We start from the raw sequence: 12,518 nt of genomic DNA on the forward strand, positions 1-12,518 counted from the left end.
AAAAACATCTTACATTGTGAGACGGAGAGAGTACATAATTACTGTGGGATTTTTTTCTTCAGAAGAACCAACGCTACCTTTATTGCTTTCCGCAAAAAAAAAGCTACCTTTATATTACATAATATCAAAGTTTACAGCGGTACGTAAATCAGCTGGAGGAGTGTCTAGCCATATATATCGTCCAGCATCCATGCAGGATGCCATCCTAGCTTTTTTTCTTTTTTAGAAGGGATGCCATCCTAGCTTTTTTTCTTTTTAAGAAGGGATGCATCCTAGCTAATCTACGTGCTTTCCCACTTATTATACCATGAGAGTTTGATGCCCACAATTAGAGCATCTCCAAAGGACAGCCCAAATCTTTTCCGTCGGGCGGACGGTCTGGACATGGTCGCACAATCCGAACAAAAACACAAGTCCAACGGGCCTCCTCAAATTATTCACACATGTCTGCGCAATCCGGATAGCAACCCAGCCCGAATCTAGGAGGATATGAGTCGGTGCGGACATATCCACCACGTGGACGAGACAAATCAGCTCACATCATGCCTCCCAAATTGCTCCCCTACCCTGCGCCCAACCCAGCCTATCAGTCGGCGCCCTTCGCCGTGTCCCTCCCAGTCGTTCATCCACCCACCCACGCCGTCATCCGCCACATGGGTTTGGAGACGGCCGAGTTGCCCACTATACACTTGCTGAACTCGAAGAGGCACGCCCGCCAAGACCGAGGTCTATGTGAGCGCGTTCGCAAGAGGCGGCTATGTGAAGGAGGCTATCGACCTGGAGGAGGACATGACGCGTCCACGCCCTCGCCGCACCCACCCTAGACTTGGATGACACATGTGTGGGTTTAAATGGATACAAGAAACTAGACGGCTTCATCCAGGACGCGGACGTTGATGAGGATATCGTCTTTCATTCTCCGCAGCTTCGGCAGACGCTGACACCGACGTCAAGCTCCGGCGCTAGATTTTTTTTTTTTGAAAAGGAGGAGGACCCCCGGCCTCTGCATCTGGGCGATGCATGTTGCCACTTTATTAATTATTCTCACAAGACCTTACAAAGTCATACAACAATAAGACTAAAGCCATCGTCTAAGCAACAATTGTCGCTACACCTATCCAATTGATGAAGGGGCGCTGATAGCCTGAGCCTAATACCAAATACATCGCAGCCAGACCTAACATCTAAGATTTGAGGTCCCAACCAGGACGCCTGCTGGGTATGGCCACCCACCAGTCCGGCGTGCTCCTCAACCAGGACGCCTGCCGGGTATGAGGCCGCCGCAACCATTTGCCACCAATCCATCTTCAAAGATGTACTGCTGCATCAACCTTGTCCAGTCTAGCTGCCGCCAACGCCACCACGACGCCAGACAGTGTCGACCTCCTGCGCGTGTCCATCACCACACATCTGACGCCAAGCCTCCGCTGCTCCAAGCCGCCAAGAGCCGCCGCCATGAATATGTAGAAAGAAACACCGCTCCACCGAAGAAGCCACCCACTGGTCCCTCGAGCCCGAGTGCATCTCCAAGAATGCCGCCCCCAAGGGGGTAACGACGGATGAATGCCGCCGTCATCCGATCAATTGATCTAGGGTTTTCCCCGGAGGTATTGGGTGGGTTTGGGATTTGTACCTCGATGATGCCTTCATGAAGGAAACAATGATAAGGGCATCGTCAACACCGGCTCCGGCCAACGACCGAAAACCAGGTTTTCACACGGATCCGTCCCAAGGAATCCACCCGACAACCTGTGCACCGTCTCGACCGCCTTCAAAGCCCCAGATCTAGCCACCTAGATCCGGCGACCAACCGCAACAGCATTGCCACCGTAGGAGTCCTAGCGCACCTACCACTGCCAGAGTGTGCCTCTAGTGGAGCCTGGGAGGACGGCTCCCACCCCCACCTCGCCAAACCGCGAGAGCCGCCGAGATGGATCCTGCGCGCTCGTCGCCGTCTCTGATCCGAACCAATCCGCAATCAGATCGTCGTCACAGATCCGCCTTGGACAGGGACTGCACCACGCCATGCCGCCGCGGGAAGCCCGAGCTTCACCCGCCACCACTATCCAGGGCCACCGCCCCGGGATCCAGACATCACATCGACGCTGCCACAGGCCTTGTTCCGCCGCCGCCGACCGGCCACTGCGAGCTCCGGCGCTAGATATGCACAATAACTGTTCGAGGATAGCCCCCTCCCTCCCCCCCCCCCCCTCCCCCTAGTTTTTTTTACCCCATGCGAATTGTAGGAGTAAGTTTAGGATGTTGGCCTCATTGTGATGCATGTTTAGGAAGTTTGTACAATGAATTAATATGAGCAACAATGGTCAAGAACCTCTGAATTTTGGGGTTGGTGATCAAAATTCGCCCATGTTTGATGTTGGGCCATCATCGAGACCAAAGAAGGTCCAAAGGGAAAAAGCACAGAAATGACATCGGAAAATATTTGTTGTGTAATGCTATATTGAATAGTAGTATGGATGCAATATGTGGAATAGACCAAAAGGGCTAAAAAATGGGATAAAATTCATGTGCACTTTTGAGCAGTGATTTGTTTTTGCTGGGGGCTCCTCAAATGTTCTTTGTGGCCGAAACTTTGCAAGAACATCAAATGTTTGATCATGTTTGATGTTCCAAAGTTTCAGATTCTTTCGATTTTTTTTAAACTGAGTATACTGTTCGTGGAGGATGTAGGGACACCTGGGTGTTGAAAGGCCTGTCTCGGAATGGAAGATGTATGTACGTACCTTGTTGCGCTAGATGCGGCAGGCGACAAGTAACGCGTCAGCGAGAGAGCCGAATGGAGAGGCGTCGGCCAGTGCGACGGTGAAGCGCGACTGTCTTTCACCAGCAATATGTCCTCCAGAGTCAACCCAAGGCTGAGATCTACGTGATAATAAAAGGCATGGCTCTTGCAATTCAACATATATATGGTATTGTTCAGTCTGACTCGTTGATGGCTCTATCAACATTTGAGGATGACTGCCATGATCGTTCTGCATATGGTCATTTGGCTTTATTAGAGATTAAAAGCCCTGATGGTTGATAGGAAGTTTATTTCACAGAAATTACATCATGATCCAAAGTAGAGTAGTAGATTGTTTGGCAAGCTATAGCTCACGTACCAGAGCTGTGTGGTTACACAAAGAGCCCCATGTATCAAGCAAATCTTATTTTGAAATAAAACTCCTTGTTTCGTGGCCAAAAAAAAAAAAGGTCGCAATCTCCTCAACTGGTGGCTTTGCTCCAGCGAGCAAGATGAGCATCTTCCACAAGAGAAATGCGTGTTTGCCCCACCAGCAAATCTTTTGGGGCTATCTATAGGGCTCTACCACCAGAAAAATGTGTCTGCTTAGGCCATGTACAACGCGGGTGCTTAGGCAGGTGCTTCAACAAGAAAACTGGGTTTTTTTTCCTAAGATAGCTGGACGCAGGTGATTAGAAGGAGGGACAGAAACGAAGTCTGGCTTCCAGTACTAGCCGGTGCTTGACCATCCGTAAGACTAGAGTTAGCCTTGCTATGCCTTAATTAAAGTAGTCTAAGTGTTGGGAAATGCTGCGTGGAAAAAAATCTACGCACACACAAGATCTATCCATAGAGATGCATAACAGCGATAGGGGAGAGTGTGTCTGCGTACCTTCGTAGACCGTAAGCGGAAGCATTTAACAACGCGGTTGATGTAATCAAACTTCTTCGCGCTTCAACCGATCAAGTACCGGATGTACGGCACCTCCGTGTTCTGCACACGTTCAGCTCGGTGACGTCCTCCGCCTTCTTGATCCAGCACGACGGCGAGGTAGTAGATGAGTTCCGGCAGTACGACGGCGTGATGACGGTGATGGTGAAGCTATCTCCGTAGGGCTTCGCCTAAGCACTACGAAAATATGACCGTGAGTGTAAACGGTGGAGGAGGACGCCACACACGGCTAAGATCATGTTCTCGGTGTGCTAGGCACCCCCCCTCCCACATATATACTGATGGGAGGGAGGAGGGAGCAGCCAGGAGGGCGCCGCAAGTAGGTCGAGTCCTACTTGGGCTACTCCCCAAGTGGCGCCCCTCTTTCCTTATTTGCCGGAGAGGGGAGGGCGAATCCTCTCCCCTTTCCTTTCCCCACTTGGGTGGCTGCCAAAGGGGGTGCGCCAGCCCCTTGTGGGCTGGTGTGCTCCCCTCTAATGGCCCAATAGGCCCACTAACCTCCCGGGGGTGTCCAGTAACCCCTTTGGTACTCCGATGACTATCCAGTACACTCCGAAACAATTCAGGTGTCCGAATACCATCGTCCTATATATCAATATTTACCTCTCGACCATTTCGAGACTCTTCATCATGTCCGTGATCTCATCTAGGACTCCAAACAACATTTGGTCACCAAATCATATAACTAATATAACACTATATCGTCAACGAACATTAAGCGTGCGGACCCTACGGGTTCGAGAACTATGTAGACATGACCGAGACACCTCTCCGGTCAATAACCAATAGCGGAACCTGGATGCCCATATTGGCTCCTACATATTCTATGAAGATCTTTATCGGTCGAACCGTTATGACAACATACGTAATTCCCTTTATCTATCGGTATGTTACTTGCCCGAGATTCAATCGTCGCTATCTTCATACCTATTTCAATCTCATTACCGGCAAGTCTCTTTACTCATTTCGTAATACATCATCCTGCAACTAACTCATTAGTCACTTTGGTTGCAAGGCTTCTTATGATGTGTATTACCGAGAGGGTCCAGAGATAGCTATGCCAACTCCTAATCTCAATCTATGCCAACTCAACAAACACCTTCGGAGATAGCTATAGAGCATCTTTATGATCACCCAGTTACGTTGTGATGTTTGATATATAGCACACAAGGTATTTCTCTGGTATCCAGGGGTTGCATAATCCCATAGTCGGAGGATTATGTATTTGATATGAAGAAAGCAATAGCAATAAACTGAACGATTAATATGCTAAGCTAACGGATGGGTCTTGTCCATCACATCATTCTCCTAATGATGTGATCCCATTATCAAATGACAACACATGTCTATGGTTAGGAAACCTTAACCATCTTTGATCAACGAGCTAGTCTAGCTAGTAGAGGCTTACTAGGGACACGGTATTTGTTTATGTATTCACACATGTATTTAGGTTTCCAATCAATACAATTCTAGCATGAATAAGAAACCTTTATCATGAATAAGAAAATAAAAAATAACAACTTTATTATTGCCTCTAGGGCATATTTCCTTCGGTCTCCCACTTGCACTAGAGTCAATAATCTAGATTACATTGTAATGAATCTAACACCCATGGAGTCTTGGTGTTGATCATGTTTTGCTCGCGGAAGAGGCTTAGTCAACAGGTCTGCTACATTTAGATCCATATGTATTTTGCAAACTTCTATGTCTCCATCCTTGACCTTTTCACGAATGGAGTTGAAGCGTCTCTTGATGTGTTTAGTCTTATTGTGAAACCTGGATTCCTTCGCCGAGGCAATTGCTCCAGTGTTGTCACAGAAGATTTTCATTGGACCCGTTGCACTGGGTATTACACCCGGGTCGAATATGAACTCCTTCATCCAGACTCCTTCATGAGCTGCTTCCGAAGCAGCTATGTACTCCGCTTCACACGTAGATCCTACCATGACGCTCTGCTTGGAACTGCACCAACTGACAACTCCACCATTCAATATAAACACGTATCCGGTTTGTGACTTAGAGTCATCCGGATCAGTGTCGAAGCTAGCATCGACATAACCATTTACGACGAGCTCTTCGTCACCTCCATAAATGAGAAACATATCCTTGGTCCTTTATAGGTACTTCATGATGTTCTTGACTGTTGTCTAGTGATCCACTCCTGGATTAATTTTGTACCTCCCTGCCAAACTGATGGGAAGGCACATATCAGGTCTGGTACACAGTATAGCATACATGATAGAACCTATGGCTGGGGCATAGGGAATGACTTTCATTTTCTCTCTATCTTCTGAAGTGGTCGGGCTTTGAGTCTGACTCAACTTCTTGAAGGTGTCGTCTGGGGTACGCAAAAGCAAGGTTGGCGCTTTCCTACTTGGTTGGAGGAGGATGGGGCCGGCTTCTTATGCTACAACCTACATCTTCTCTGCCGATCTTTGTCATGTGGTGTCGTTCCCCAGATTGTGTTTTGATGTGTGGTTGACCTTGGTCGATAGTGAGGTCAAGGGATCCTTTGCGTGTGTGGTTCGCTCTCTGGTCCCTCATGCCTAGGAGTTTTTATGGCATTATCCATGCGGCTTGCTACCTCTTGAGCTTGCGTTGGTTTTCCCTTGAAGATGAAAGGGTGATGCAGCAAAGTAGCATAAGTATTTCCCTCAGTTTTTGAGAACCAAGGTATCAATCCAGTAGGAGATTACACGCAAGTCCCTCGTACCTGCACAAACAAACAAGAACCTCGCAACCAACGCGATAAAGGGGTTGTTAATCCCTTCACGGTCACTTACGAAAATGAGATCTGATAGAGATAATAAGATAAATATTTTTGGTATTTTTATTGTATAGATTGGAAAATAAAGATTGCAAAATAAACAACGATAGAAATAGCAAGTTGATAGGGAAATAATATGATGGAAGATAGACCCGGGGGCCATAGGTTTCACTAGTGGCTTCTCTCAAGATAGCAAATTCTATGGTGGGTGAACAAATTACTGTCGAGCAATTGATAGAAAAGCGCATAGTTATGAGAATATCTAGGCATGATCATGTATATAGGCATCACGTCCGCGACAAGTAGACCGAAACGATTCTGCATCTACTACTATTACTCCACACATCGACCCCTATCCAACATGCATCTAGAGTATTAAGTTCATAAGAACAGAGTAACGCATTAGGCAAGATGACATGATGTAGAGGGATAAACTCAAGCAATATGATATAAACCCCATCTTTTTATCCTCGATGGCAACGATATAATATGTGCCTTGCTGCCCCTGCTGTCACTGGGAAAGGACACGGCAAGATTGAACCCAAAGCTAAGCACTTCTACCATTGCAAGAAAGATCAATCTAGTAGGCCAAACCAAACTGATAATTCGAAGAGACTTGCAAAGATATTAAATCATGCATAAAAGATTTCAGAGAAGAATCAAATATTATTCATAGATAATCTTGATCATAAACCCACAATTCATCGGATCTTGACAAACACATGGCAAAAATAATTACATCGAATAGATCTCCAAGAGAATCAAGGAGAACTTTGTATTGAGATCCAAAGAGAGAGAAGAAGCTGTAGGGGGACGTAGTAATTTCAAAAAAATTCCTACGCACACGCAAGATCATGGTCATGCATAGTAACGAGAGGGGAGAGTGTCGTCCACGTACCCTCGTAGACTGTTAAGCGGAAGCGTTATAACAACGTGGTTGATGTAGTCGTACGTCTTCACGGTCGACCGAACCTCAGCACCGAACGTACGTCACCTCCGCGTTCAACACACGTTTAGCTCGGTGACGTCCCGCGAACTCATGATCCGGTAGAGCTCGGGGAAGAGTTTCGTCAGCATGATGGCGTTGTGACGATCTTGATGAAGCTACCGACGTAGGGCTCCGCCTAAGCACCGCTATGATATAACCGAGGTGGATTATGGTAGAGGGGGCACCGCACACGGCTAAGAGATCAACAGATCAATTGTTGTGTCTATGGGGTGCCCCCCTGCCCGCGTATATAAAGGAGCTAGGGGGAGGCAGCCGGCCAAGGAGGAGGGCGCGCCAAGGGGGGAGTCCAACTCCCACCTGGAGTAGGACTCCCTCTTTTCCTAGTTGGAGTAGGAGAGGAGAAGGAAGGGAGAGAAGAGAGAAGGAAAGGGGGGCGCCCCCCCCCCTCCTTGTCTAATTCGGACTAGAGGAGGAGGGGCGCGCGGCTGCCCTTGGCCGCCTCTCCTCTTCTCCCACTAAGGCCCATTAGGCCCAATATACTCCCCTGGGAATTCCGGTAACCCCTCGGTACTCCGGTAAATGTCCGAATTCTCCCGGAACCTTTCCGGTATCCGAACATAGTCATCCAATATATCAATCTTTACGTCTTAGCCATTTCGAGACTCCTCGTCATGTTCGTGATTATATCCGGGACTCCAAACTACCTTTGGTACATCAAAGCACAAAAACTCATAATACCGAGTTCGGACCCTATGGATATGATACCGAGTTCGGTCTATAACCAATAACGGAACCTGGATGCTCATATTGGTTCCTACGTATTCTACGAAGATCTTTATCGGTCAAACCGCATAACAACATACGTTGTTCCCTTTGTCATCAGTATGTTACTTGCCCGAGATTCGATCGTCGGTATCTCAATACCTAGTTCAATCTCGTTACCGGCAAGTGTCTTTACTCGTTCCGTAATGCAACATCCCGCAACTAACTCATTAGCCACATTGCTTGCAAGGCTTATAATGATGTGCATTACCGAGAGGGCCCAGAGATACCTCTCCGACAATCGGAGTGACAAATCCTATTCTTGATCTATGCCAACTCCATGAATACCATCGGAGACACCTGTAGAGCACCTTTATAATCACCCAGTTATGTTGTGACGTTTGGTAGCACACAAAGTGTTCCTCCGGTATTCGGGAGTTGCATAATCTCATAGTCATAGGAACATTATAGGTCATGAAGAAAGCAATAGCAGTAAACTTAAACAATCAAGTGCTAAGCTAACAAAATGGGTCAAGTCAATCACATCATTCTCCTAATGATGTGATCCCATTGATCAAATAAAAACTCATGTCTATGGCTAGGAAACTTAACCATCTTTGATCAATGAGCTAGTCAAGTAGAGGCACACTAGTGACACTATGTTTGTCTATGTATTCGCACATGTATTATGTTTCCGGTTAATACAATTCTAGCATGAATAATAAACATTTATCATGAAATAAGGAAATAAATAATAACTTTATTATTGCCTCTAGGGCATATTTCCTTCATAAGCAATCTAGATAATACCTATGGACCCGAAGGTCTGTGGTAAACTACTCACACATCATCGGAGAGGCTATGGTGTTAATGTAGAAGCCCTCCGTGACCGATTCCCCCTCCGACGGAGAGCCGAAAAAGGCCCCAAGATGGGATCTCACAGGTACAGAAGGTTGCGGCGGTGGAAATAGGGTTTTGTGGTGCTCCTGGATGTTTTCGGGGTATATGGGTATATATAGGAGGAAGAAGTAGGTCGGTGGAGCTGCGAGGGGCCCCCCTGGGCGCGCCCTCTAATACGTCTCCAACGTATCTATAATTTTTGATTGTTCCATGCTATTATATTATCAACCTTGGATGTTTTATATGCATTTATATGCTATTTTATATGACTTTTGATACTAACCTATTAACCTAGAGCCTAGTGCAAGTTTCTGTTTTTTCCTTGTTTTAGGGTTTCGAAGAAAAGGAATATCAAACAGAGTACAAACGGAATGAAACCTTCGGAAAAGTTATTTTTGGAAAGAAAGCAATACAAGAGACTTGGAGTGCACGTCAGGGGGTCAACGGGGAAGCCACGAGGCAGGGGGGCGCGCCCTCCACCCTCGTGGGCCCCTCGTGGCTCCCCTGATGTATTTCTTCCACCTATATATATATATATATATATATATATATATATCCAAATACCGTAAAACTATTGGGGAGCACAATAGATTGGGAGTTCCGCCGCCAGAAGCCTCCGTAGCCACCGAAAAGGAATCTAGACCCATTCCGACACCCTGCCGGAGGGGGCAATCCCTCTCCGGTGGCCATCTTCATCATCCTGGTGCTCTCCATTACGAGGAGGGAGTAGTTCTCCCTCGAGGCTGAGGGTATGTACCAGTAGCTATGTGTTTGATCTCTATCTCTCGTGTTCTTGATTTGGCACGATCTTGATGTATCGCGAGCTTTGCTATTATAGTTGGATCTTATGTTTCTTCTCCCCCTCTACTCTCTTGTAATGGATTGAGTTTCCCCTTCGAATTATCTTATCGGATTGAGTCTTTAAAGATTTGAGAACACTTGATGTATGTCTTGCCATGTGTATCTGTGGTAACAATGGGATATCACATGATTCACTTGATGTATGTTTTGGTGATCAACTTGCGGGTTCCGCCCATGAACCTATGCATAGGGGTTGGCACACGTTTTCGTCATGATTCTCCTGTAGAAACTTTGGGGCACTCTTTGAGGTTCTATGTGTTGGTTGAATAGATGAATCTGAGATTGTGTGATGCATATCGTATAATCATACCCACAGATACTTGAGGTGACATTGGAGTATCTAGGTGACATTAGGGTTTTGGTTGATTTGTGTCTTAAGGTGTTATTCTAGTACGAACTCTAGGGCTGTTTGTGACACTTATAGGAATAGCCCAACAGATTGATTGGAAAGAATAACTTTAAGGTGGTTTCATACCCTACCATAATCTCTTTGTTCGTTCTCCGCTATTAGTGACTTTGGAGTGACTCTTTGTTGCATGTTGCGGGATAGTTATATGATCCAATTATGTTATTATTGTTGAGGGAACTTGCACTAGTGAAAGTATGAACCCTAGGCCTTCTTTCAACACATTGCAATACTATTTACGCTCACTTTTATCATTAGTTACCTTGCTGTTTTTATAATTTCAGATTACAAAAACTATTATCTACCATCCATATACCACTTGTATCACCATCTCTTCGCCGAACTAGTGCACCTATACAATTTACCATTGTATTGGGTGTGTTGGGGACAAAAGAGACTTTGTTATTTGGTTGCAGGGTTGCTTGAGAGAGACCATCTTCATCCTATGCCTCCTACGAATTGACAAACCTTATGTCATCCACTTGAGGGAAATTTGCTACTGTCCTACAAACCTCTGCACTTGGAGGCCCAACAACGTCTATAAGAAGAAGGTTGTGTAGTAGACATCACCCTCCTGCCTCGTGGCCGCCTTGCTTCTTTCTTAACGTCCACTCCAAGTCTCCTGGATCACGTTTGTTCCGAAAATAACTCTCCCGAAGGTTTCATTCTGTTTGGATTCCGTTGGATATTCCTTTTCTATGAAACACTGAAATAGGCAAAAAAACAACAATTTGCACTGGGACTTTGGTTAGTAGGTTAGTCCCAAAAATAATATAAAAGGTATATTAAAGCCCATTAAACATCCAAAACAGATAATATAATAGCATGGAACAATCAAAAATCATAGATACGTTGGAGACGTATCAAGCATCCCCAAGCTTAATTCCTGCTCTTCCTCGAGTAGGTAAATGATAAAAATAGAATTTTTGATGTGGAATGCTACCTAGCATAATTCTCAATTTAATTTTCTTAATTGTGGCATGAATGTTCAGATCCGAAAGATTCTAGACAAAAGTTTAATATTGACATAAAAATAATAATACTTCAAGCATACTAACAAAGTAATCATGTCTTCTCAAAATAACATGGCCAAAGAAAGCTATCCCTACAAAATCATATAGTCTGGCTATGCTCTATCTTCACCACACAAAGTATTTAATCATGCACAACCCCGATGACTAGCCAAGCAATTGTTTCATACTTTTGATGTTCTCAAACTTTTTCAATCTTCACGCAATATATGAGCGTGAGCCATGGACATAGCACTATAGGTGGAATAGAATGGTGGTTGCGGAGAAGACAAAAAGGAGAAGATAGTCTCACGTCAACTAGGCGTATCAATGAGCTATGGAGATGCCCATCGATAGATATCAATGTGAGTGAGTAGGGATTGCCATGCAACAGGTGCACTAGAGCTATAAGTGTATGAATGCTCAACAAAAGAAACTAAGTGGGTGTGCATCCAACTCGCTTGCTCACGAATACCTAGGGCATTTTGAGGAAGCCCATCATTGGAATATACAAGCCAAGTTCTATAATGTAAAATTCTCACTAGTATATGAAAGTGACAACATAGGAGACTCTCTATCATGAAGATCATGGTGCTACTTTGAAGCACAAGTGTGGTAAAAGGATAGTAACATTGTCCCTTCTCTCTTTTTCTCTCATTTTTTATTTGGGCCTTTTCCTTTTTTTTATGGCCTCTTTTTTCTCTTTTTCTATTTTTCGTCCAGAGTCTCATCCCGACTTGTGGGGGAATCATAGTCTCCATCATCCTTTCCTCACTTGGGATAATGCTCTAATAATGATGATCATCACACTTTTATTTACTTACAACTCGATACTAGAACAAAATATGACTCTATGTGAATGCCTTCGGCGGTGTACCGGGATGTGCAATGAATCAAGAGTGACATGTATGAAAGAATTATAAAGGTGGATTTTCCAAAAATACGATGTCAACTACATGATCATGCAAAGCAATATGACAATGATGAAATGTGTCATAACAAACGGGGCGGTGGTAAGTTGCATGGCAATATATCTCGGAATGGCTATGGAAATGCCATAATAGGTAGGTATGGTGGCTGTTTTGAGGAAGGTATATGGTGGGTGTATGGTACCGGCGAAAGTTGCGCGGTACTAGAGAGGCTAGCAATGGTGGAAGGGTGACAGTGC

The sequence above is a fragment of the Triticum aestivum genome, chromosome 1A (genome assembly GCF_018294505.1).
Source record: "Triticum aestivum cultivar Chinese Spring chromosome 1A, IWGSC CS RefSeq v2.1, whole genome shotgun sequence".
Taxonomy (NCBI): Eukaryota; Viridiplantae; Streptophyta; class Magnoliopsida; order Poales; family Poaceae; genus Triticum; species Triticum aestivum.